The sequence below is a fragment of the Camelus bactrianus genome, chromosome 8, assembly GCF_048773025.1.
Source record: "Camelus bactrianus isolate YW-2024 breed Bactrian camel chromosome 8, ASM4877302v1, whole genome shotgun sequence".
Classification (NCBI taxonomy): domain Eukaryota; kingdom Metazoa; phylum Chordata; class Mammalia; order Artiodactyla; family Camelidae; genus Camelus; species Camelus bactrianus.
In genome coordinates, this window is record NC_133546.1 from 99,074,262 (window position 1) to 99,098,679 (window position 24,418).

A 24,418-nucleotide genomic window follows, 5' to 3' on the forward strand; every position below is an offset into this window, starting at 1 on the left:
TTTTACATACATACAAGTATTTTTTTTTTGAGTTACAGTCATTTTACAATTTTGTGTCGAATCCCATCGCAGAGCACAATGTTTCAGTTATACATGAAAATACGCATACATTCATTGTCACATACTCTTTCGCCGTGTCCTCCTGTGTACTTGAGGTCATCTCTAGAGGACGCGTGCTATGTAAGGCAACGTGAATGCTACGTAAGCAGTTGCCGGTGTGTGGCAAGTTCAAGTGTTGCTTTTTGAAACTTTCCGTTTTTTCCCGAATATTTTCAACCCACAGTTGGTTGAATCTGCTGGAGCGGGAGCCCCTAGATACGGAGAACCCTCAAGCCCTTCCCACCTCCTAAATTTCCACTGGAAGCGCTGCAGGGGACCAAAGAGAGGAGAAGAGCGCCCTCTAGCGGCTGGAAACGCTGAGGAATTCCTTCAGCGTATGCAGCGCAGGAGAGAAGGTTTCGGGCCGACTAGCGCAAATGGAGGGCCCGCCTGGACAGGAAGGGGGAAGGACGGCAGTGGAAGCCAGCTCGCACCCTTCCTGGAGCTAGCTGGTAGCAGTGAGGGACGCCGAGGGACTGGGGACACGTCGCGTGGGGGGGGGGGGGCAATCCTGGCCGCCAGCTGCACGGTCCACACAGCTGGCACCCAGTTTGCATGATCAAAAGAACAAGGAGTGGGTGGATATGTGGGGAAGGGGCTGCCTCAGCACCGGGATCCTGACATGGGCCAGAGCGCCATGACCTCAGCCAATGCGGCTCCACTAGTAAGCCAGAATAAGGAAACTCTGAGGCAAGATATTACAGATTCCACCGCAGCCACACGGATAACTAGATCTCTAAGCTCACAAAATGGAACCATCGGAACCAGGCATGTTTCCTTTTCTCTTCTTTTAGACTTTGGATCAGGAAGTCACACAACTCTGACGGGAAGCATCTTTACTCCGGTCGAGAGATCACTTTTTGAGGAATAAGCATGGAGAAAAAGAGTGCGGGGATGGTTTAGGGGTTCAAAGCCGAAGCCCGTCTGAGAAACGATAAAAACATGCTTCAAATGAAGCCGACTTACGGCAAAAAGCAGGAGGAAGTTTAAGGTATTCTTTATTCATATCAATTCAGCAGGCAAGACTACCCAGTCGTAAAAAGGCAGCACTTTAAATATAAAGTTTTATTTTATTTATTTATTTATTTATTTATTTATTTATTTATTTATTTATTTATTTATTTATTTATTTTGGTGATGGAAACAATGCCATATTCTCAAACAAGGCTTGGGGCCCTAGATACGGAGAGTTGAGTGTTGAGGCTGAGGGTTGTTGATGAGGAGAACATAAAGCTGCGTATAGACAGATAAGGGTTCCAAGCCCACCGCTTGAAAAAAATTAGCCAATCATGAGTCCCTTTGATTGAGAAAGAAGTAAATGACTCAAAAATGTGGAAGACATGGGATTCAATAGTGGTAGTGAGCAATTAAATCCAAGAACTTTATACCTTTATTTTCATTGTAAATGTAACAGTCTTACAGCAACTGTCGAAATAGTAGTAACTGCTCCACACGCACGTGCAGACACACACTCACACACACACACAAGCACAGTTTGGAACAGCAGAGAGGTAAAATATGCTAAATTTCTCATTATTGAGGACAAGAATCTAATCGATTATTTCATTCTTGAGACTGTTATAGGAATACTGGCCCAATTACATGTAAACTTATGAACTTAGAAATGATTAATAAACATTTAGAGAGAATTTTCATTCAAAGACAATAGAGCTTCCAAATCATTCAAGGGAAAATTAACAAGAAAACAATGAATCAATCCAGCTAGGATGGAGTAACGGAGACCATATCTACCACCCTACAATAAACCCCAAAATGGATAAAATATATGAAGCAATGATTTTTAAGACACGTGAAAACGATCATCCACTTGGACCTTGTCCTGCCTCCCCCATACCAAGGCTGCTAGCCCTCCTACTGCCACTACCAAGGATGTCCACCAGGTGGCGCCGTTTCCTTCCTCTGCTCCTGCTGCAGAGCCAGTCGTGAGCGGTCCTGTTCCAGGTTTTGGCAAGCAGCTCCCAGAAGCGCTCTCGTGGGCCTTGGTCCCTTTTAGCCACCAGCAAAGGGATCGGGGATGGGCAGTGAGCCTCTTTTCTCATCGAAGATCTAGGAAGCCAACTGATTTCTGAGCAGCCCTTTACCCTCGTCTGCTGTCTGGTACTCTCCACCCGACTTCCAGAGTCCGCGGCATGGGCAGCCTGCACGCTGGCCCCGGCCCATCAGAATCTGTTCCCCCGGCCGAGAGGCCCCGCGCGGTCGTGAGCAGGGCTCCAGGCCTCTGGAGCCCCGCCGCTTGGAACGCGTCCTGTCACTGGGCTCGCGAGCTCCATGCCCTTGGCTGTCACTTAACTTCTCTAAGCTACAGTCCTCATCAGTAAAATGAAGACATAATCAATATTGGGGGGAAAAAATCAGAATCCGGGGGGACCAAATTTCTGCCGATTGAAGATGACTTTCATTTTGAATTATACAGTGAGGGACACCATACAAACGTTTACTACTTCAGACTTCTAAAGGACAGCTTCTACGATTCTTAAAACTAAAGCATGCACGTACAAACAAACACACGCTCAGACACACTGACTCTGCTCCACATACATCCCCACGCACACACACATGGAGTCATGGGCCACACACACACCCATAACATACACACAACCACACACGTCCTCAGGCGCGCACACACACGCAAAGTCACTGTCACGTACCACACACGTCCCCAGGTGCAGGAGTGCGCACACGCGCACACACGTCACACACACCTTTGGCGGCATTCTAAATCAACTTACAGTCGAGGGTCTCAGGGTCCATTGTTTCATCCGCTCAGAAGCTCCTGACTTCGGAGCGTGAAGCAGGAATGCCTCCTCTCTGCAGATGGTCTTTGCCTCTTGCAGTCTCAGCAGAGCCAACATAACTGCCCTCGACCTTTAAAAGTGAGGGTCAGAGCATACCTGGGAGTTCCCATCCTACATATGTCAACATTTGAAGTGCAGTAGGTTCTAAACTCCTGCCTTTACAAATACACATTCATTCTAAGGGGGAAGGCCAGGCTCCACTTTAGAATTCCCAGACTCATGGGAGTTGCCGTAAAGAAAGTGATAGTTTGGGGAGAGCAGATTCCCAGTCTGACCACTAGCCTGATCCTTTTCTTCCCAAAGCTGGGTCCATCCCATGCCCCAAGGGGCCTTGGATGTTCACAGGATGACACTCAGACCTCCCATCCGGGCTCTGTATATACCCTCCATGCCAACAGCTTCCCGTCGGCCTCTGTGTGAGTCCTGGGAAGCTGAACTCCGGGGAGAGCCGGTGCAGAAAGTAGAAGTGGGTCAAGGCTGCTGGGGCAGGGCATTCGGGGTCCTGTGTTTCCAGAGCACGGGGTGGATCGAATGGGCGTGTCCCTATGGCCTTGCTGAAACCACCACGTTGAGGGTGTGGCCAGAGGGAGTGTCAGGGCCAGAAGGACCCTATGTAGTGCAGGACACAGGGCAGCGCGGGGGTGTGGAGGAGTCGGGGAGGGGATAGGGGGGCCCCCTTGCCAGGATCTGAGGGCAGAAGCCCTAAGGAAGGGCCTGAGGAGGCTGGAAGGTATCCTCATTGCCATCAATTAAAAAACAAAAGCTCGCCGCAGGCGAGGGTGGGAAGGGTTTTGTTAGAACAAGGGAAGGCACTCGCAGAGGTCTGGCCAGATAGGGCTGGGGGGCTTGCCAGCCTGATGAGGAACCAAGAGGCCATCAGCCTATAAACGCCGCCCTAATTCCTCCGGGTGACACTGAGATGCAGTGAGACACGGAAAGCATGATAAACACAGGCCGGAAACTCAGCAGCCTCTTGCTTGGGTCACTGTCCGTCTGGCGCCCCCTCCGGTAGGAGCCTTTAGCGCATCACCCAGGGCTGACCCGGCTCAGGATTCCAGCTGATTTTCCACAGGTGGCATCACTTGCTGGTGACACGAAGCAGGCACGTTAGCCACCTCCCGAACACTGAGGCTCCTCCTGGGAGGAGCCTGCGGGCCCCCAGACCAGCCTCTGCCCCACGATGCTCCTCAGTGCCACTCCCGGTTTGCTGCCCCGGCCTCTAGCTCTGGCCACGACCTCGCTGGATTCTCGATAAATGTCACCCATGCACCATGCCTAAGCTTGGGGTCCACATGGGACCATGGCTCTTATCTTCTTCCCATCGATGGATTGTTCGGGCTTCATGTCATCGTGATGGCGGGAAGGCCAGCACCGCCCCCTTGAGGCCTCCCTGAAGACACATAGAAACATAGGACACAATGCAGCCCATCTCTTTTTGTTACAACACCTTTATTGTGGTACGATTTCTGTTCCGTAAATTAGACATATCTCACATGTAGTATTTGATGAATTTTCATAGATGTCTGCACCTAGAGAAGCATCACAACAAGCAAGATAGCTACCATTTCCATCACTCCCCAAGAGGGGCAATTTTCCAGTTCCCATATTTACCACTTCCCAGCCCCTTCGTTCCCTGCTAACCATAAGTTGGTTTCTCTATGTCTGTGGTTTTGTTCCTCTATGGTCATTGAGCTCATTTCTGCCTTTTTTTTACATTCCACATGGAAGTGGTATCATATGGCATTTTTCTCTCTTCTGGCTTACTTCACTCAGAATGACTCTCTCTGTGTCCATCTATGTTGCAACAAAAGACATCGTTTCATCTTTTTCATGGCTGAGTAGTATTCCACGGCTTAAACAGACCACTACTTCTTTATCCAGTCCCCAGTAGGTGGACTTTTGGTTTGGTTCCACGTCCTGGCTGTTATAAAGAGGGCTGCTGTGAGCACTGAGGTGAATGTGAGAGTTTGAATTAGAGTTTTCTCCTGACATATCCCCAGGCGTGGGAAGACTGGATCATAAGGTACGTCTATTTGTAGTTTTCTAAGGACCCTGCATCCTGTCTTCTCTAGTGGCAATGCAGCCCGTCTTACTGAAGCAGAGCCGTGCCCAGAATATAACGGGTATTTCTAGAGGTCAGACATGAAGTGCAGTGAGCTTGGCCTGTTCCAGAAGAAGAGGGCAGTCTGGGAGGGCTGGAGGAGAGTGACCAGGGGAGTGTGGTACAGGCAGGATTCAGACCACGTGGGGACATGACAGGCTGGGATAAGGAGCCTGGGCTTCCAGTCATCCCTTGGTAAGCCTGGGGCACTAGTTCCAGGACTCCCCACAGATGCCAACATCCATGGATGCTGACGCCTCTTTTATAAAATGACACAGGACTGACATGCAATTACATGGATCCTCCCGTGTACTTTATTTTTTACATACATACAAGTATTTTTTTTTTGAGTTACAGTCATTTTACAATTTTGTGTCGAATCCCATCGCAGAGCACAATGTTTCAGTTATACATGAAAATACGCATACATTCATTGTCACATACTCTTTCGCCGTGTCCTCCTGTGTACTTGAGGTCATCTCTAGAGGACGCGTGCTATGTAAGGCAACGTGAATGCTACGTAAGCAGTTGCCGGTGTGTGGCAAGTTCAAGTGTTGCTTTTTGAAACTTTCCGTTTTTTCCCGAATATTTTCAACCCACAGTTGGTTGAATCTGCTGGAGCGGGAGCCCCTAGATACGGAGAACCCTCAAGCCCTTCCCACCTCCTAAATTTCCACTGGAAGCGCTGCAGGGGACCAAAGAGAGGAGAAGAGCGCCCTCTAGCGGCTGGAAACGCTGAGGAATTCCTTCAGCGTATGCAGCGCAGGAGAGAAGGTTTCGGGCCGACTAGCGCAAATGGAGGGCCCGCCTGGACAGGAAGGGGGAAGGACGGCAGTGGAAGCCAGCTCGCACCCTTCCTGGAGCTAGCTGGTAGCAGTGAGGGACGCCGAGGGACTGGGGACACGTCGCGTGGGGGGGGGGGCAATCCTGGCCGCCAGCTGCACGGTCCACACAGCTGGCACCCAGTTTGCATGATCAAAAGAACAAGGAGTGGGTGGATATGTGGGGAAGGGGCTGCCTCAGCACCGGGATCCTGACATGGGCCAGAGCGCCATGACCTCAGCCAATGCGGCTCCACTAGTAAGCCAGAATAAGGAAACTCTGAGGCAAGATATTACAGATTCCACCGCAGCCACACGGATAACTAGATCTCTAAGCTCACAAAATGGAACCATCGGAACCAGGCATGTTTCCTTTTCTCTTCTTTTAGACTTTGGATCAGGAAGTCACACAACTCTGACGGGAAGCATCTTTACTCCGGTCGAGAGATCACTTTTTGAGGAATAAGCATGGAGAAAAAGAGTGCGGGGATGGTTTAGGGGTTCAAAGCCGAAGCCCGTCTGAGAAACGATAAAAACATGCTTCAAATGAAGCCGACTTACGGCAAAAAGCAGGAGGAAGTTTAAGGTATTCTTTATTCATATCAATTCAGCAGGCAAGACTACCCAGTCGTAAAAAGGCAGCACTTTAAATATAAAGTTTTATTTTATTTATTTATTTATTTATTTATTTATTTATTTATTTATTTATTTATTTATTTTGGTGATGGAAACAATGCCATATTCTCAAACAAGGCTTGGGGCCCTAGATACGGAGAGTTGAGTGTTGAGGCTGAGGGTTGTTGATGAGGAGAACATAAAGCTGCGTATAGACAGATAAGGGTTCCAAGCCCACCGCTTGAAAAAAATTAGCCAATCATGAGTCCCTTTGATTGAGAAAGAAGTAAATGACTCAAAAATGTGGAAGACATGGGATTCAATAGTGGTAGTGAGCAATTAAATCCAAGAACTTTATACCTTTATTTTCATTGTAAATGTAACAGTCTTACAGCAACTGTCGAAATAGTAGTAACTGCTCCACACGCACGTGCAGACACACACTCACACACACACACAAGCACAGTTTGGAACAGCAGAGAGGTAAAATATGCTAAATTTCTCATTATTGAGGACAAGAATCTAATCGATTATTTCATTCTTGAGACTGTTATAGGAATACTGGCCCAATTACATGTAAACTTATGAACTTAGAAATGATTAATAAACATTTAGAGAGAATTTTCATTCAAAGACAATAGAGCTTCCAAATCATTCAAGGGAAAATTAACAAGAAAACAATGAATCAATCCAGCTAGGATGGAGTAACGGAGACCATATCTACCACCCTACAATAAACCCCAAAATGGATAAAATATATGAAGCAATGATTTTTAAGACACGTGAAAACGATCATCCACTTGGACCTTGTCCTGCCTCCCCCATACCAAGGCTGCTAGCCCTCCTACTGCCACTACCAAGGATGTCCACCAGGTGGCGCCGTTTCCTTCCTCTGCTCCTGCTGCAGAGCCAGTCGTGAGCGGTCCTGTTCCAGGTTTTGGCAAGCAGCTCCCAGAAGCGCTCTCGTGGGCCTTGGTCCCTTTTAGCCACCAGCAAAGGGATCGGGGATGGGCAGTGAGCCTCTTTTCTCATCGAAGATCTAGGAAGCCAACTGATTTCTGAGCAGCCCTTTACCCTCGTCTGCTGTCTGGTACTCTCCACCCGACTTCCAGAGTCCGCGGCATGGGCAGCCTGCACGCTGGCCCCGGCCCATCAGAATCTGTTCCCCCGGCCGAGAGGCCCCGCGCGGTCGTGAGCAGGGCTCCAGGCCTCTGGAGCCCCGCCGCTTGGAACGCGTCCTGTCACTGGGCTCGCGAGCTCCATGCCCTTGGCTGTCACTTAACTTCTCTAAGCTACAGTCCTCATCAGTAAAATGAAGACATAATCAATATTGGGGGGAAAAAATCAGAATCCGGGGGGACCAAATTTCTGCCGATTGAAGATGACTTTCATTTTGAATTATACAGTGAGGGACACCATACAAACGTTTACTACTTCAGACTTCTAAAGGACAGCTTCTACGATTCTTAAAACTAAAGCATGCACGTACAAACAAACACACGCTCAGACACACTGACTCTGCTCCACATACATCCCCACGCACACACACATGGAGTCATGGGCCACACACACACCCATAACATACACACAACCACACACGTCCTCAGGCGCGCACACACACGCAAAGTCACTGTCACGTACCACACACGTCCCCAGGTGCAGGAGTGCGCACACGCGCACACACGTCACACACACCTTTGGCGGCATTCTAAATCAACTTACAGTCGAGGGTCTCAGGGTCCATTGTTTCATCCGCTCAGAAGCTCCTGACTTCGGAGCGTGAAGCAGGAATGCCTCCTCTCTGCAGATGGTCTTTGCCTCTTGCAGTCTCAGCAGAGCCAACATAACTGCCCTCGACCTTTAAAAGTGAGGGTCAGAGCATACCTGGGAGTTCCCATCCTACATATGTCAACATTTGAAGTGCAGTAGGTTCTAAACTCCTGCCTTTACAAATACACATTCATTCTAAGGGGGAAGGCCAGGCTCCACTTTAGAATTCCCAGACTCATGGGAGTTGCCGTAAAGAAAGTGATAGTTTGGGGAGAGCAGATTCCCAGTCTGACCACTAGCCTGATCCTTTTCTTCCCAAAGCTGGGTCCATCCCATGCCCCAAGGGGCCTTGGATGTTCACAGGATGACACTCAGACCTCCCATCCGGGCTCTGTATATACCCTCCATGCCAACAGCTTCCCGTCGGCCTCTGTGTGAGTCCTGGGAAGCTGAACTCCGGGGAGAGCCGGTGCAGAAAGTAGAAGTGGGTCAAGGCTGCTGGGGCAGGGCATTCGGGGTCCTGTGTTTCCAGAGCACGGGGTGGATCGAATGGGCGTGTCCCTATGGCCTTGCTGAAACCACCACGTTGAGGGTGTGGCCAGAGGGAGTGTCAGGGCCAGAAGGACCCTATGTAGTGCAGGACACAGGGCAGCGCGGGGGTGTGGAGGAGTCGGGGAGGGGATAGGGGGGCCCCCTTGCCAGGATCTGAGGGCAGAAGCCCTAAGGAAGGGCCTGAGGAGGCTGGAAGGTATCCTCATTGCCATCAATTAAAAAACAAAAGCTCGCCGCAGGCGAGGGTGGGAAGGGTTTTGTTAGAACAAGGGAAGGCACTCGCAGAGGTCTGGCCAGATAGGGCTGGGGGGCTTGCCAGCCTGATGAGGAACCAAGAGGCCATCAGCCTATAAACGCCGCCCTAATTCCTCCGGGTGACACTGAGATGCAGTGAGACACGGAAAGCATGATAAACACAGGCCGGAAACTCAGCAGCCTCTTGCTTGGGTCACTGTCCGTCTGGCGCCCCCTCCGGTAGGAGCCTTTAGCGCATCACCCAGGGCTGACCCGGCTCAGGATTCCAGCTGATTTTCCACAGGTGGCATCACTTGCTGGTGACACGAAGCAGGCACGTTAGCCACCTCCCGAACACTGAGGCTCCTCCTGGGAGGAGCCTGCGGGCCCCCAGACCAGCCTCTGCCCCACGATGCTCCTCAGTGCCACTCCCGGTTTGCTGCCCCGGCCTCTAGCTCTGGCCACGACCTCGCTGGATTCTCGATAAATGTCACCCATGCACCATGCCTAAGCTTGGGGTCCACATGGGACCATGGCTCTTATCTTCTTCCCATCGATGGATTGTTCGGGCTTCATGTCATCGTGATGGCGGGAAGGCCAGCACCGCCCCCTTGAGGCCTCCCTGAAGACACATAGAAACATAGGACACAATGCAGCCCATCTCTTTTTGTTACAACACCTTTATTGTGGTACGATTTCTGTTCCGTAAATTAGACATATTTCACATGTAGTATTTGATGAATTTTCATAGATGTCTGCACCTAGAGAAGCATCACAACAAGCAAGATAGCTACCATTTCCATCACTCCCCAAGAGGGGCAATTTTCCAGTTCCCATATTTACCACTTCCCAGCCCCTTCGTTCCCTGCTAACCATAAGTTGGTTTCTCTATGTCTGTGGTTTTGTTCCTCTATGGTCATTGAGCTCATTTCTGCCTTTTTTTTACATTCCACATGGAAGTGGTATCATATGGCATTTTTCTCTCTTCTGGCTTACTTCACTCAGAATGACTCTCTCTGTGTCCATCTATGTTGCAACAAAAGACATCGTTTCATCTTTTTCATGGCTGAGTAGTATTCCACGGCTTAAATAGACCACTACTTCTTTATCCAGTCCCCAGTAGGTGGACTTTTGGTTTGGTTCCACGTCCTGGCTGTTATAAAGAGGGCTGCTGTGAGCACTGAGGTGAATGTGAGAGTTTGAATTAGAGTTTTCTCCTGACATATCCCCAGGCGTGGGAAGACTGGATCATAAGGTACGTCTATTTGTAGTTTTCTAAGGACCCTGCATCCTGTCTTCTCTAGTGGCAATGCAGCCCGTCTTACTGAAGCAGAGCCGTGCCCAGAATATAACGGGTATTTCTAGAGGTCAGACATGAAGTGCAGTGAGCTTGGCCTGTTCCAGAAGAAGAGGGCAGTCTGGGAGGGCTGGAGGAGAGTGACCAGGGGAGTGTGGTACAGGCAGGATTCAGACCACGTGGGGACATGACAGGCTGGGATAAGGAGCCTGGGCTTCCAGTCATCCCTTGGTAAGCCTGGGGCACTGGTTCCAGGACTCCCCACAGATGCCAACATCCATGGATGCTGACGCCTCTTTTATAAAATGACACAGGACTGACATGCAATTACATGGATCCTCCCGTGTACTTTATTTTTTACATACATACATGTATTTTTTTTTTTGAGTTACAGTCATTTTACAATTTTGTGTCGAATCCCATCGCAGAGCACAATGTTTCAGTTATACATGAAAATACGCATACATTCATTGTCACATACTCTTTCGCCGTGTCCTCCTGTGTACTTGAGGTCATCTCTAGAGGACGCGTGCTATGTAAGGCAACGTGAATGCTACGTAAGCAGTTGCCGGTGTGTGGCAAGTTCAAGTGTTGCTTTTTGAAACTTTCCGTTTTTTCCCGAATATTTTCAACCCACAGTTGGTTGAATCTGCTGGAGCGGGAGCCCCTAGATACGGAGAACCCTCAAGCCCTTCCCACCTCCTAAATTTCCACTGGAAGCGCTGCAGGGGACCAAAGAGAGGAGAAGAGCGCCCTCTAGCGGCTGGAAACGCTGAGGAATTCCTTCAGCGTATGCAGCGCAGGAGAGAAGGTTTCGGGCCGACTAGCGCAAATGGAGGGCCCGCCTGGACAGGAAGGGGGAAGGACGGCAGTGGAAGCCAGCTCGCACCCTTCCTGGAGCTAGCTGGTAGCAGTGAGGGACGCCGAGGGACTGGGGACACGTCGCGTGGGGGGGGGGGCAATCCTGGCCGCCAGCTGCACGGTCCACACAGCTGGCACCCAGTTTGCATGATCAAAAGAACAAGGAGTGGGTGGATATGTGGGGAAGGGGCTGCCTCAGCACCGGGATCCTGACATGGGCCAGAGCGCCATGACCTCAGCCAATGCGGCTCCACTAGTAAGCCAGAATAAGGAAACTCTGAGGCAAGATATTACAGATTCCACCGCAGCCACACGGATAACTAGATCTCTAAGCTCACAAAATGGAACCATCGGAACCAGGCATGTTTCCTTTTCTCTTCTTTTAGACTTTGGATCAGGAAGTCACACAACTCTGACGGGAAGCATCTTTACTCCGGTCGAGAGATCACTTTTTGAGGAATAAGCATGGAGAAAAAGAGTGCGGGGATGGTTTAGTGGTTCAAAGCCGAAGCCCGTCTGAGAAACGATAAAAACATGCTTCAAATGAAGCCGACTTACGGCAAAAAGCAGGAGGAAGTTTAAGGTATTCTTTATTCATATCAATTCAGCAGGCAAGACTTCCCAGTCGTAAAAAGGCAGCACTTTAAATATAAAATTTTATTTTATTTATGTATTTATTTATTTATTTATTTATTTATTTTTTTTTTTTTGGTGATGGAAACAATGCCATATTCTCAAACAAGGCTTGGGGCCCTAGATACGGAGAGTTGAGTGTTGAGGCTGAGGGTTGTTGATGAGGAGAACATAAAGCTGCGTATAGACAGATAAGGGTTCCAAGCCCACCGCTTGAAAAAAATTAGCCAATCATGAGTCCCTTTGATTGAGAAAGAAGTAAATGACTCAAAAATGGGGAAGACATGGGATTCAATAGTGGTAGTGAGCAATTAAATCCAAGAACTTTATACCTTTATTTTCATTGTAAATGTAACAGTCTTACAGCAACTGTCGAAATAGAAGTAACTGCTCCACGCGCACGTGCAGACACACACTCACACACACACACAAGCACAGTTTGGAACAGCAGAGAGGTAAAATATGCTAAATTTCTCATTATTGAGGACAAGAATCTAATCGATTATTTCATTCTTGAGACTGTTATAGGAATACTGGCCCAATTACATGTAAACTTATGAACTTAGAAATGATTAATAAACATTTAGAGAGAATTTTCATTCAAAGACAATAGAGCTTCCAAATCATTCAAGGGAAAATTAACAAGAAAACAATGAATCAATCCAGCTAGGATGGAGTAACGGAGACCATATCTACCACCCTACAATAAACCCCAAAATGGATAAAATATATGAAGCAATGATTTTTAAGACACGTGAAAACGATCATCCACTTGGACCTTGTCCTGCCTCCCCCATACCAAGGCTGCTAGCCCTCCTACTGCCACTACCAAGGATGTCCACCAGGTGGCGCCGTTTCCTTCCTCTGCTCCTGCTGCAGAGCCAGTCGTGAGTGGTCCTGTTCCAGGTTTTGGCAAGCAGCTCCCAGAAGCGCTCTCGTGGGCCTTGGTCCCTTTTAGCCACCAGCAAAGGGATCGGGGATGGGCAGTGAGCCTCTTTTCTCATCGAAGATCTAGGAAGCCAACTGATTTCTGAGCAGCCCTTTACCCTCGTCTGCTGTCTGGTACTCTCCACCCGACTTCCAGAGTCCGCGGCATGGGCAGCCTGCACGCTGGCCCCGGCCCATCAGAATCTGTTCCCCCGGCCGAGAGGCCCCGCGCGGTCGTGAGCAGGGCTCCAGGCCTCTGGAGCCCCGCCGCTTGGAACGCGTCCTGTCACTGGGCTCGCGAGCTCCATGCCCTTGGCTGTCACTTAACTTCTCTAAGCTACAGTCCTCATCAGTAAAATGAAGACATAATCAATATTGGGGGGAAAAAATCAGAATCCGGGGGGACCAAATTTCTGCCGATTGAAGATGACTTTCATTTTGAATTATACAGTGAGGGACACCATACAAACGTTTACTACTTCAGACTTCTAAAGGACAGCTTCTACGATTCTTAAAACTAAAGCATGCACGTACAAACAAACACACGCTCAGACACACTGACTCTGCTCCACATACATCCCCACGCACACACACATGGAGTCATGGGCCACACACACACCCATAACATACACACAACCACACACGTCCTCAGGCGCGCACACACACGCAAAGTCACTGTCACGTACCACACACGTCCCCAGGTGCAGGAGTGCGCACACGCGCACACACGTCACACACACCTTTGGCGGCATTCTAAATCAACTTACAGTCGAGGGTCTCAGGGTCCATTGTTTCATCCGCTCAGAAGCTCCTGACTTCGGAGCGTGAAGCAGGAATGCCTCCTCTCTGCAGATGGTCTTTGCCTCTTGCAGTCTCAGCAGAGCCAACATAACTGCCCTCGACCTTTAAAAGTGAGGGTCAGAGCATACCTGGGAGTTCCCATCCTACATATGTCAACATTTGAAGTGCAGTAGGTTCTAAACTCCTGCCTTTACAAATACACATTCATTCTAAGGGGGAAGGCCAGGCTCCACTTTAGAATTCCCAGACTCATGGGAGTTGCCGTAAAGAAAGTGATAGTTTGGGGAGAGCAGATTCCCAGTCTGACCACTAGCCTGATCCTTTTCTTCCCAAAGCTGGGTCCATCCCATGCCCCAAGGGGCCTTGGATGTTCACAGGATGACACTCAGACCTCCCATCCGGGCTCTGTATATACCCTCCATGCCAACAGCTTCCCGTCGGCCTCTGTGTGAGTCCTGGGAAGCTGAACTCCGGGGAGAGCCGGTGCAGAAAGTAGAAGTGGGTCAAGGCTGCTGGGGCAGGGCATTCGGGGTCCTGTGTTTCCAGAGCACGGGGTGGATCGAATGGGCGTGTCCCTATGGCCTTGCTGAAACCACCACGTTGAGGGTGTGGCCAGAGGGAGTGTCAGGGCCAGAAGGACCCTATGTAGTGCAGGACACAGGGCAGCGCGGGGGTGTGGAGGAGTCGGGGAGGGGATAGGGGGGCCCCCTTGCCAGGATCTGAGGGCAGAAGCCCTAAGGAAGGGCCTGAGGAGGCTGGAAGGTATCCTCATTGCCATCAATTAAAAAACAAAAGCTCGCCGCAGGCGAGGGTGGGAAGGGTTTTGTTAGAACAAGGGAAGGCACTCGCAGAGGTCTGGCCAGATAGGGCTGGGGGGCTTGCCAGCCTGATGAGGAACCAAGAGGCCATCAGCCTATAAACGCCGCCCTAATTCCTCCGGGTGACACTGAGATGCAGTGAGACACGGAAAGCATGATAAACACAGGCCGGAAACTCAGCAGCCTCTTGCTTGGGTCACTGTCCGTCTGGCGCCCCCTCCGGTAGGAGCCTTTAGCGCATCACCCAGGGCTGACCCGGCTCAGGATTCCAGCTGATTTTCCACAGGTGGCATCACTTGCTGGTGACACGAAGCAGGCACGTTAGCCACCTCCCGAACACTGAGGCTCCTCCTGGGAGGAGCCTGCGGGCCCCCAGACCAGCCTCTGCCCCACGATGCTCCTCAGTGCCACTCCCGGTTTGCTGCCCCGGCCTCTAGCTCTGGCCACGACCTCGCTGGATTCTCGATAAATGTCACCCATGCACCATGCCTAAGCTTGGGGTCCACATGGGACCATGGCTCTTATCTTCTTCCCATCGATGGATTGTTCGGGCTTCATGTCATCGTGATGGCGGGAAGGCCAGCACCGCCCCCTTGAGGCCTCCCTGAAGACACATAGAAACATAGGACACAATGCAGCCCATCTCTTTTTGTTACAACACCTTTATTGTGGTACGATTTCTGTTCCGTAAATTAGACATATTTCACATGTAGTATTTGATGAATTTTCATAGATGTCTGCACCTAGAGAAGCATCACAACAAGCAAGATAGCTACCATTTCCATCACTCCCCAAGAGGGGCAATTTTCCAGTTCCCATATTTACCACTTCCCAGCCCCTTCGTTCCCTGCTAACCATAAGTTGGTTTCTCTATGTCTGTGGTTTTGTTCCTCTATGGTCATTGAGCTCATTTCTGCCTTTTTTTTACATTCCACATGGAAGTGGTATCATATGGCATTTTTCTCTCTTCTGGCTTACTTCACTCAGAATGACTCTCTCTGTGTCCATCTATGTTGCAACAAAAGACATCGTTTCATCTTTTTCATGGCTGAGTAGTATTCCACGGCTTAAATAGACCACTACTTCTTTATCCAGTCCCCAGTAGGTGGACTTTTGGTTTGGTTCCACGTCCTGGCTGTTATAAAGAGGGCTGCTGTGAGCACTGAGGTGAATGTGAGAGTTTGAATTAGAGTTTTCTCCTGACATATCCCCAGGCGTGGGAAGACTGGATCATAAGGTACGTCTATTTGTAGTTTTCTAAGGACCCTGCATCCTGTCTTCTCTAGTGGCAATGCAGCCCGTCTTACTGAAGCAGAGCCGTGCCCAGAATATAACGGGTATTTCTAGAGGTCAGACATGAAGTGCAGTGAGCTTGGCCTGTTCCAGAAGAAGAGGGCAGTCTGGGAGGGCTGGAGGAGAGTGACCAGGGGAGTGTGGTACAGGCAGGATTCAGACCACGTGGGGACATGACAGGCTGGGATAAGGAGCCTGGGCTTCCAGTCATCCCTTGGTAAGCCTGGGGCACTGGTTCCAGGACTCCCCACAGATGCCAACATCCATGGATGCTGACGCCTCTTTTATAAAATGACACAGGACTGACATGCAATTACATGGATCCTCCCGTGTACTTTATTTTTTACATACATACATGTATTTTTTTTTTTGAGTTACAGTCATTTTACAATTTTGTGTCGAATCCCATCGCAGAGCACAATCTTTCAGTTATACATGAAAATACGCATACATTCATTGTCACATACTCTTTCGCCGTGTCCTCCTGTGTACTTGAGGTCATCTCTAGAGGACGCGTGCTATGTAAGGCAACGTGAATGCTACGTAAGCAGTTGCCGGTGTGTGGCAAGTTCAAGTGTTGCTTTTTGAAACTTTCCGTTTTTTCCCGAATATTTTCAACCCACAGTTGGTTGAATCTGCTGGAGCGGGAGCCCCTAGATACGGAGAACCCTCAAGCCCTTCCCACCTCCTAAATTTCCACTGGAAGCGCTGCAGGGGACCAAAGAGAGGAGAAGAGCGCCCTCTAGCGGCTGGAAACGCTGAGGAATTCCTTCAGCGTATGCAGCGCAGGAGAGAAGGTTTCGGGCCGACTAGCGCAAATGGAGGGCCCGCCTGGACAGGAAGGGGGAAGGACGGCAGTGGAAGCCAGCTCGCACCCTTCCTGGAGCTAGCTGGTAGCAGTGAGGGACGCCGAGGGACTGGGGACACGTCGCGTGGGGGGGGGGGCAATCCTGGCCGCCAGCTGCACGGTCCACACAGCTGGCACCCAGTTTGCATGATCAAAAGAACAAGGAGTGGGTGGATATGTGGGGAAGGGGCTGCCTCAGCACCGGGATCCTGACATGGGCCAGAGCGCCATGACCTCAGCCAATGCGGCTCCACTAGTAAGCCAGAATAAGGAAACTCTGAGGCAAGATATTACAGATTCCACCGCAGCCACACGGATAACTAGATCTCTAAGCTCACAAAATGGAACCATCGGAACCAGGCATGTTTCCTTTTCTCTTCTTTTAGACTTTGGATCAGGAAGTCACACAACTCTGACGGGAAGCATCTTTACTCCGGTCGAGAGATCACTTTTTGAGGAATAAGCATGGAGAAAAAGAGTGCGGGGATGGTTTAGTGGTTCAAAGCCGAAGCCCGTCTGAGAAACGATAAAAACATGCTTCAAATGAAGCCGACTTACGGCAAAAAGCAGGAGGAAGTTTAAGGTATTCTTTATTCATATCAATTCAGCAGGCAAGACTTCCCAGTCGTAAAAAGGCAGCACTTTAAATATAAAATTTTATTTTATTTATGTATTTATTTATTTATTTATTTATTTTTTTTTTTTTTTTTTGGTGATGGAAACAATGCCATATTCTCAAACAAGGCTTGGGGCCCTAGATACGGAGAGTTGAGTGTTGAGGCTGAGGGTTGTTGATGAGGAGAACATAAAGCTGCGTATAGACAGATAAGGGTTCCAAGCCCACCGCTTGAAAAAAATTAGCCAATCATGAGTCCCTTTGATTGAGAAAGAAGTAAATGACTCAAAAATGGGGAAGACATGGGATTCAATAGTGGTAGTGAGCAATTAAATCCAAGAACTTTATACCTTTATTTTCATTGTAAATGTAACAGTCTTACAGCAACTGTCGAAATAGAAGTAACTGCTCCACGCGCACGTGCAGACACACACTCACACACACACACAAGCACAGTTTGGAACAGCAGAGAGGTAAAATATGCTAAATTTCTCATTATTGACGACAAGAATCTAATCGATTATTTCATTCTTGAGACTGTTATAGGAATACTGGCCCAATTACATGTAAACTTATGAACTTAGAAATGATTAATAAACATTTAGAGAGAATTTTCATTCAAAGACAATAGAGCTTCCAAATCATTCAAGGGAAAATTAACAAGAAAACAATGAATCAATCCAGCTAGGATGGAGTAACGGAGACCATATCTACCACCCTACAATAAACCCCAAAATGGATAAAATATATGAAGCAATGATTTTTAAGACACGTGAAAACGATCATCCACTTGGACCTTGTCCTGCCTCCCCCATACCAAGGCTGCTAGCCCTCCTACTGCCACTACCAAGGATGTCCACCAGGTGGCGCCGTTTCCTTCCTCTGCTCCTGCTGCAGAGCCAGTCGTGAGCGGTCCTGTTCCAGGTTTTGGCAAGCAGCTCCCAGAAGCGCTCTCGTGGGCCTTGGTCCCTTTTAGCCACCAGCAAAGGGATCGGGGATGGGCAGTGAGCCTCTTTTCTCATCGAAGATCTAGGAAGCCAACTGATTTCTGAGCAGCCCTTTACCCTCGTCTGCTGTCTGGTACTCTCCACCCGACTTCCAGAGTCCGCGGCATGGGCAGCCTGCACGCTGGCCCCGGCCCATCAGAATCTGTTCCCCCGGCCGAGAGGCCCCGCGCGGTCGTGAGCAGGGCTCCAGGCCTCTGGAGCCCCGCCGCTTGGAACGCGTCCTGTCACTGGGCTCGCGAGCTCCATGCCCTTGGCTGTCACTTAACTTCTCTAAGCTACAGTCCTCATCAGTAAAATGAAGACATAATCAATATTGGGGGGAAAAAATCAGAATCCGGGGGGACCAAATTTCTGCCGATTGAAGATGACTTTCATTTTGAATTATACAGTGAGGGACACCATACAAACGTTTACTACTTCAGACTTCTAAAGGACAGCTTCTACGATTCTTAAAACTAAAGCATGCACGTACAAACAAACACACGCTCAGACACACTGACTCTGCTCCACATACATCCCCACGCACACACACATGGAGTCATGGGCCACACACACACCCATAACATACACACAACCACACACGTCCTCAGGCGCGCACACACACGCAAAGTCACTGTCACGTACCACACACGTCCCCAGGTGCAGGAGTGCGCACACGCGCACACACGTCACACACACCTTTGGCGGCATTCTAAATCAACTTACAGTCGAGGGTCTCAGGGTCCATTGTTTCATCCGCTCAGAAGCTCCTGACTTCGGAGCGTGAAGCAGGAATGCCTCCTCTCTGCAGATGGTCTTTGCCTCTTGCAGTCTCAGCAGAGCCAACATAACTGCCCTCGACCTTTAAAAGTGAGGGTCAGAGCATACCTGGGAGTTCCCATCCTACATATGTCAACATTTGAAGTGCAGTAGGTTCTAAACTCCTGCCTTTACAAATACACATTCATTCTAAGGGGGAAGGCCAGGCTCCACTTTAGAATTCCCAGACTCATGGGAGTTGCCGTAAAGAAAGTGATAGTTTGGGGAGAGCAGATTCCCAGTCTGACCACTAGCCTGATCCTTTTCTTCCCAAAGCTGGGTCCATCCCATGCCCCAAGGGGCCTTGGATGTTCACAGGATGACACTCAGACCTCCCATTCGGGCTCTGTATATACCCTCCATGCCAACAGCTTCCCGTCGGCCTCTGTGTGAGTCCTGGGAAGCTGAACTCCGGGGAGAGCCGGTGCAGAAAGTAGAAGTGGGTCAAGGCTGCTGGGGCAGGGCATTCGGGGTCCTGTGTTTCCAGAGCACGGGGTGGATCGAATGGGCGTGTCCCTATGGCCTTGCTGAAACCACCACGTTGAGGGTGTGGCCAGAGGGAGTGTCAGGGCCAGAAGGACCCTATGTAGTGCAGGACACAGGGCAGCGCGGGGGTGTGGAGGAGTCGGGGAGGGGATAGGGGGGCCCCCTTGCCAGGATCTGAGGGCAGAAGCCCTAAGGAAGGGCCTGAGGAGGCTGGAAGGTATCCTCATTGCCATCAATTAAAAAACAAAAGCTCGCCGCAGGCGAGGGTGGGAAGGGTTTTGTTAGAACAAGGGAAGGCACTCGCAGAGGTCTGGCCAGATAGGGCTGGGGGGCTTGCCAGCCTGATGAGGAACCAAGAGGCCATCAGCCTATAAACGCCGCCCTAATTCCTCCGGGTGACACTGAGATGCAGTGAGACACGGAAAGCATGATAAACACAGGCCGGAAACTCAGCAGCCTCTTGCTTGGGTCACTGTCCGTCTGGCGCCCCCTCCGGTAGGAGCCTTTAGCGCATCACCCAGGGCTGACCCGGCTCAGGATTCCAGCTGATTTTCCACAGGTGGCATCACTTGCTGGTGACACGAAGCAGGCACGTTAGCCACCTCCCGAACACTGAGGCTCCTCCTGGGAGGAGCCTGCGGGCCCCCAGACCAGCCTCTGCCCCACGATGCTCCTCAGTGCCACTCCCGGTTTGCTGCCCCGGCCTCTAGCTCTGGCCACGACCTCGCTGGATTCTCGATAAATGTCACCCATGCACCATGCCTAAGCTTGGGGTCCACATGGGACCATGGCTCTTATCTTCTTCCCATCGATGGATTGTTCGGGCTTCATGTCATCGTGATGGCGGGAAGGCCAGCACCGCCCCCTTGAGGCCTCCCTGAAGACACATAGAAACATAGGACACAATGCAGCCCATCTCTTTTTGTTACAACACCTTTATTGTGGTACGATTTCTGTTCCGTAATTTAGACATATCTCACATGTAGTATTTGATGAATTTTCATAGATGTCTGCACCTAGAGAAGCATCACAACAAGCAAGATAGCTACCATTTCCATCACTCCCCAAGAGGGGCAATTTTCCAGTTCCCATATTTACCACTTCCCAGCCCCTTCGTTCCCTGCTAACCATAAGTTGGTTTCTCTATGTCTGTGGTTTTGTTCCTCTATGGTCATTGAGCTCATTTCTGCCTTTTTTTTACATTCCACATGGAAGTGGTATCATATGGCATTTTTCTCTCTTCTGGCTTACTTCACTCAGAATGACTCTCTCTGTGTCCATCTATGTTGCAACAAAAGACATCGTTTCATCTTTTTCATGGCTGAGTAGTATTCCACGGCTTAAATAGACCACTACTTCTTTATCCAGTCCCCAGTAGGTGGACTTTTGGTTTGGTTCCACGTCCTGGCTGTTATAAAGAGGGCTGCTGTGAGCACTGAGGTGAATGTGAGAGTTTGAATTAGAGTTTTCTCCTGACATATCCCCAGGCGTGGGAAGACTGGATCATAAAGTACGTCTATTTGTAGTTTTCTAAGGACCCTGCATCCTGTCTTCTCTAGTGGCAATGCAGCCCGTCTTACTGAAGCAGAGCCGTGCCCAGAATATAACGGGTATTTCTAGAGGTCAGACATGAAGTGCAGTGAGCTTGGCCTGTTCCAGAAGAAGAGGGCAGTCTGGGAGGGCTGGAGGAGAGTGACCAGGGGAGTGTGGTACAGGCAGGATTCAGACCACGTGGGGACATGACAGGCTGGGATAAGGAGCCTGGGCTTCCAGTCATCCCTTGGTAAGCCTGGGGCACTAGTTCCAGGACTCCCCACAGATGCCAACATCCATGGATGCTGACGCCTCTTTTATAAAATGACACAGGACTGACATGCAATTACATGGATCCTCCCGTGTACTTTATTTTTTACATACATACAAGTATTTTTTTTTGAGTTACAGTCATTTTACAATTTTGTGTCGAATCCCATCGCAGAGCACAATGTTTCAGTTATACATGAAAATACGCATACATTCATTGTCACATACTCTTTCGCCGTGTCCTCCTGTGTACTTGAGGTCATCTCTAGAGGACGCGTGCTATGTAAGGCAACGTGAATGCTACGTAAGCAGTTGCCGGTGTGTGGCAAGTTCAAGTGTTGCTTTTTGAAACTTTCCGTTTTTTCCCGAATATTTTCAACCCACAGTTGGTTGAATCTGCTGGAGCGGGAGCCCCTAGATACGGAGAACCCTCAAGCCCTTCCCACCTCCTAAATTTCCACTGGAAGCGCTGCAGGGGACCAAAGAGAGGAGAAGAGCGCCCTCTAGCGGCTGGAAACGCTGAGGAATTCCTTCAGCGTATGCAGCGCAGGAGAGAAGGTTTCGGGCCGACTAGCGCAAATGGAGGGCCCGCCTGGACAGGAAGGGGGAAGGACGGCAGTGGAAGCCAGCTCGCACCCTTCCTGGAGCTAGCTGGTAGCAGTGAGGGACGCCGAGGGACTGGGGACACGTCGCGTGGGGGTGGGGGGCAATCCTGGCCGCCAGCTGCACGGTCCACACAGCTGGCACCCAGTTTGCATGATCAAAAGAACAAGGAGTGGGTGGATATGTGGGGAAGGGGCTGCCTCAGCACCGGGATCCTGACATGGGCCAGAGCGCCATGACCTCAGCCAATGCGGCTCCACTAGTAAGCCAGAATAAGGAAACTCTGAGGCAAGATATTACAGATTCCACCGCAGCCACACGGATAACTAGATCTCTAAGCTCACAAAATGGAACCATCGGAACCAGGCATGTTTCCTTTTCTCTTCTTTTAGACTTTGGATCAGGAAGTCACACAACTCTGACGGGAAGCATCTTTACTCCGGTCGAGAGATCACTTTTTGAGGAATAAGCATGGAGAAAAAGAGTGCGGGGATGGTTTAGGGGTTCAAAGCCGAAGCCCGTCTGAGAAACGATAAAAACATGCTTCAAATGAAGCCGACTTACGGCAAAAAGCAGGAGGAAGTTTAAGGTATTCTTTATTCATATCAATTCAGCAGGCAAGACTACCCAGTCGTAAAAAGGCAGCACTTTAAATATAAAATTTTATTTTATTTATTTATTTATTTATTTATTTATTTATTTATTTATTTATTTATTTATTTATTTTGGTGATGGAAACAATGCCATATTCTCAAACAAGGCTTGGGGCCCTAGATACGGAGAGTTGAGTGTTGAGGCTGAGGGTTGTTGATGAGGAGAACATAAAGCTGCGTATAGACAGATAAGGGTTCCAAGCCCACCGCTTGAAAAAAATTAGCCAATCATGAGTCCCTTTGATTGAGAAAGAAGTAAATGACTCAAAAATGGGGAAGACATGGGATTAAATAGTGGTAGTGAGCAATTAAATCCAAGAACTTTATACCTTTATTTTCATTGTAAATGTAACAGTCTTACAGCAACTGTCGAAATAGTAGTAACTGCTCCACACGCACGTGCAGATACACACTCACACACACACACAAGCACAGTTTGGAACAGCAGAGAGGTAAAATATTCTAAATTTCTCATTATTGAGGACAAGAATCTAATCGATTATTTCATTCTTGAGACTGTTATAGGAATACTGGCCCAATTACATGTAAACTTATGAACTTAGAAATGATTAATAAACATTTAGAGAGAATTTTCATTCAAAGACAATAGAGCTTCCAAATCATTCAAGGGAAAATTAACAAGAAAACAATGAATCAATCCAGCTAGGATGGAGTAACGGAGACCATATCTACCACCCTACAATAAACCCCAAAATGGATAAAATATATGAAGCAATGATTTTTAAGACACGTGAAAACGATCATCCACTTGGACCTTGTCCTGCCTCCCCCATACCAAGGCTGCTAGCCCTCCTACTGCCACTACCAAGGATGTCCACCAGGTGGCGCCGTTTCCTTCCTCTGCTCCTGCTGCAGAGCCAGTCGTGAGCGGTCCTGTTCCAGGTTTTGGCAAGCAGCTCCCAGAAGCGCTCTCGTGGGCCTTGGTCCCTTTTAGCCACCAGCAAAGGGATCGGGGATGGGCAGTGAGCCTCTTTTCTCATCGAAGATCTAGGAAGCCAACTGATTTCTGAGCAGCCCTTTACCCTCGTCTGCTGTCTGGTACTCTCCACCCGACTTCCAGAGTCCGCGGCATGGGCAGCCTGCACGCTGGCCCCGGCCCATCAGAATCTGTTCCCCCGGCCGAGAGGCCCCGCGCGGTCGTGAGCAGGGCTCCAGGCCTCTGGAGCCCCGCCGCTTGGAACGCGTCCTGTCACTGGGCTCGCGAGCTCCATGCCCTTGGCTGTCACTTAACTTCTCTAAGCTACAGTCCTCATCAGTAAAATGAAGACATAATCAATATTGGGGGGAAAAAATCAGAATCCGGGGGGACCAAATTTCTGCCGATTGAAGATGACTTTCATTTTGAATTATACAGTGAGGGACACCATACAAACGTTTACTACTTCAGACTTCTAAAGGACAGCTTCTACGATTCTTAAAACTAAAGCATGCACGTACAAACAAACACACGCTCAGACACACTGACTCTGCTCCACATACATCCCCACGCACACACACATGGAGTCATGGGCCACACACACACCCATAACATACACACAACCACACACGTCCTCAGGCGCGCACACACACGCAAAGTCACTGTCACGTACCACACACGTCCCCAGGTGCAGGAGTGCGCACACGCGCACACACGTCACACACACCTTTGGCGGCATTCTAAATCAACTTACAGTCGAGGGTCTCAGGGTCCATTGTTTCATCCGCTCAGAAGCTCCTGACTTCGGAGCGTGAAGCAGGAATGCCTCCTCTCTGCAGATGGTCTTTGCCTCTTGCAGTCTCAGCAGAGCCAACATAACTGCCCTCGACCTTTAAAAGTGAGGGTCAGAGCATACCTGGGAGTTCCCATCCTACATATGTCAACATTTGAAGTGCAGTAGGTTCTAAACTCCTGCCTTTACAAATACACATTCATTCTAAGGGGGAAGGCCAGGCTCCACTTTAGAATT